The sequence below is a fragment of the Triticum urartu genome, unplaced genomic scaffold, assembly GCF_003073215.2.
Source record: "Triticum urartu cultivar G1812 unplaced genomic scaffold, Tu2.1 TuUngrouped_contig_322, whole genome shotgun sequence".
Classification (NCBI taxonomy): domain Eukaryota; kingdom Viridiplantae; phylum Streptophyta; class Magnoliopsida; order Poales; family Poaceae; genus Triticum; species Triticum urartu.
This window is the reverse complement of record NW_024113745.1, coordinates 117,621-120,938: the sequence shown is the minus strand read 5'-3', so window position 1 is coordinate 120,938 and position 3,318 is coordinate 117,621. Positions and strand designations below refer to the sequence as shown.

The window sequence follows — 3,318 nt, the reverse complement described above, 5'->3', positions numbered from 1 at the left end:
CGTTTCTCTACCATTTTTCATTTAACACATCTTTGCACTTCATTTCCTTCTTTCTTTTTTTTGTTTGGAGTTTTGGGTTTCCACATTGGCGAGTTGTACACGTGTGAAGAAGCGAACCGCATGGTCAAGGGAAATGAGCCGCGACACAATTCGAAATGAACTTCCTTTGTAAACAATTTTCAAATGAGTCCATATAGCTTTTATGCATAAAATCTTCAAACACGGGAAAAATACCATTCTGCACTGCATGTCCACATGGCCCAAACTGCATGCTGAACTCCAAACTACATGGAATGAGCAAGTGAACTCCACGGTAGGGGCAAGCTAACTACATTGGTTCTTTTTTAGCATTTTTGGTTCAAAAAATAATTAGATTTTAATAGTTTTTTGTTTAAAATAAATTGCATTTTTAGAAGGGGATGTGAACTTCTCAGGAGTTTTTATTATCCTGTTTTTCTTCACAAAGTAAACCACATGAGGGTTTACATCAAATTGCATCTATCTTTTAACATTATTGACAAATAGGTTGCCGGAGCTTACTCAACAGGTCCCAAAACCAAAATACAAATACAATCGATTCCTTTTTTGTTTTGCACAACTGCTCACAGTACCTAAGTGTACTGCTTTCTGGAGTAAACGTCGGTTGTGTGCTCCCCCACTGTTTTGGACTAAAGCGCTGCACCATTGTCGTCGGCGAGGAGAAACAAACTAATTTTGCGAGTACATCACCACTTTTTGCTAGTGCACTGCATGACTAAGTATAAAACTAACGACAATTTTGCGAGTACTGCACCACTTTTAGGAGTGCACTGCATGACTAAGTATAAAGTGGTGAGGATGAAGGGGGAGGACGAGTATAATTTCACCACACTGCACTGCAAGCAAAAAATCAGTGGACCTCTCCGGAACCTCATCCGCACTGAAACCGCACGGCAGATGCTCATCCATAATCTGCAACAAAAAAGAACTTTCCTCAAACATGATGTTGGCGTTGTGTACTGCTCTTGTGAGCTGTCAAATTGCATCAGGAGCGCAACACACTTTTTTTTTTCTCATTTTTGATGTTTTCCTCTCCTGCAAAAAAATGGCAAACTGAATCAAGAACACGAATAATAAACTGCTATGCTTAATTTTCCCTATCAAAAATCAAAAAGGTGAACTGTAGCAACAACCAAACGAATTGAGGTTTGGGCCTTTTCTCAAATAACATACCACGCAGCTCACATGAGGGGATGGAACGCAGGAGAGCTCGTCGAAGGGGAGGGGAGGCAGCGGAACATGTCAGAGGGGATCAGGGAGGGTGGCGGACGTCAGCGGTCAAGGCTGGGGCCGGGCAGCGCAGGGGCCGGGGCCTTGGAGGCCGGCCGTCGCGGGGCGGCGCGGGAGGCCGGGGCCGTCGAGGTCAGCGTCGCGGGGCGGGGTCGTATTCGCGGCCGGGGTGGGGCAGGGTTGGGGCCGCCGACGCCGGTCGTTGTCCTGCTCATCAGGGGTAGCTACCCAGGGGGTAGGGGCGGACGAGGGAGGTGGAACCGGATCCCCCTGGATCCGGTGGTTGCTTGGCGGGGGCGTGGCCGGCCCTGGGGGTGAGGGCGGCGAGGCCATGGGGTTTCGCGGCGGTAGGGCTGGCCCTATTGCCGACGGGGGCGCTGGCCATTCGTGGTGGTGGCTCGCATCCAGAGGCGGCGTGAGAGGAGGGATCCGGGACGGGGACGGGGGAGGGGGGCGGTAGGGCGCGCCGCGCCATAGAAGGTGGGCAGGGAGGTGGGGCGCGGCGCGGGGAGGGAGGTGGTGGTGGGCGGCGTCGCCGGAGAAGGTGGGGAGGGCAGGGGCGCGCCGCATCGGAGAAGGTGGGAGGGAGGTGGGCTAGAGCGGGGAGAGAGGTGGCTGGCTAGGGTCGTGGGGAGAGTGGGAGGATAAGGTGGGGTGTGCGGTTTTTTTGTGTCCGGTGCTGTTCGGTTCGGTTGTTCTGCGGGGTTAGTTTCTATACGGGTCAGCTCGATGGTGTTATCAGAATAAGACCTAATGTTATCAGAATAAGGTCTTAAGGGGTGTTATTATAATAGACCCACCATATATATATATGAATGAATGAAATCAACACAATTGATTGTGATAAAATAAAATTGTGAGTATTGTTTACGTACTTCAAAATCTTGTTTAGTTATGCTCTTCGAGGAGAGAGATCTCTTGGCGAAATGAACTCGCAGACGTAGTATCCACATAAATGATTTCCGGGTTGCTGCCACATGCACTATACAAGAGTAAAGTTTAATCAAAATGATAATCAACCATGACAATGATATTGAAACTAGAATCAACGAGAGATGCGCCGAACTAGCTAGCTAGTACTACTTACTCTAGGTTGTGTAATTAGCAGCTCCTATTTCCATTGACGCTTATCTTGCCTGATGAACTTTTTCCAAAACCTGCCCGACAAAGAAAATGATTACTTGATATCAGGAAGTGAACGAAAGTTGCCAATATAATGCGACAATGATTGAACTTCTGGAGTATTTCGATCAAGTCCGCGAACTACGTAAACTCTTTACATCGTGAGTTCAGGACAGTTAGTTTTCAATCGTCAAGCATAATGCTTAGCAGAATAAAGTGGAACCTGCGCGCGCACATAACTCGTCAATTAGACTTAACCGAGTAAGCGAATCAGAATATGCAGAAGACAGTAACACTCACTTGTAGTTGTAGGGAAAGAGTATTTTTCCTTTTGTTTTGGTGACAACGAAATGACCTTAGCAAGGTATCCTCAGTCTCCCTTGCCCTCTGCTTTACCATAAATTAATTTACGAAATATGGGTTAGCGAACCCAATGTCATAGCAGGTCCGGGTTTTTTTTTGAATTCGATGATCTTCAATCTGCATAATATAGTGAGGATATAATTATATACATGCAATGAACGAGTTAATCGCTGGAGACTTAATTACAGAAATAATACTTACAAACAATAACAAGCGACAAGACTTTTCTCGAGGGCTTGTTGATTGTATAACTGAAAGAATTCATCAAATTCAACATAGAAATAGTTGCCTCCAATGAATTCCTGATCAGCATTAATCCCCACCTTGATACTGCCCTGTCCACTCTTGGAGGAATCCATGTACAATTTATGCAATCTTCACATCATCGTCGATAGATTCTGGTCAACGTCTTCAGTTCTGACGAGACGCTTCCCGTGCACGTATTTAGAGGTGTCTGCCATAGCGGTTTCGAACAGTACATCATCGCTTAGGTAGTCACCAGTATTGAAACCAGGAGCAGCGCCCACTACCCCCGGGGTATCGGTAAACACCTTGAGCGGGGGG

General features: G+C 46.9%; 1 long non-coding RNA gene across 1 annotated transcript; it reads right to left on the bottom strand.

Annotated features, from left to right (window-relative positions):
• Positions 1-451: 451 nt before the first annotated feature.
• LOC125527198 lies at positions 452-1,956 on the bottom strand. Its single transcript, XR_007291997.1, has 2 exons — positions 1,213-1,956; positions 452-1,074 (listed from the first exon to the last, which is right to left on the bottom strand). It is a non-coding gene; the product is annotated as an uncharacterized LOC125527198 (long non-coding RNA).
• Positions 1,957-3,318: the final 1,362 nt, after the last annotated feature.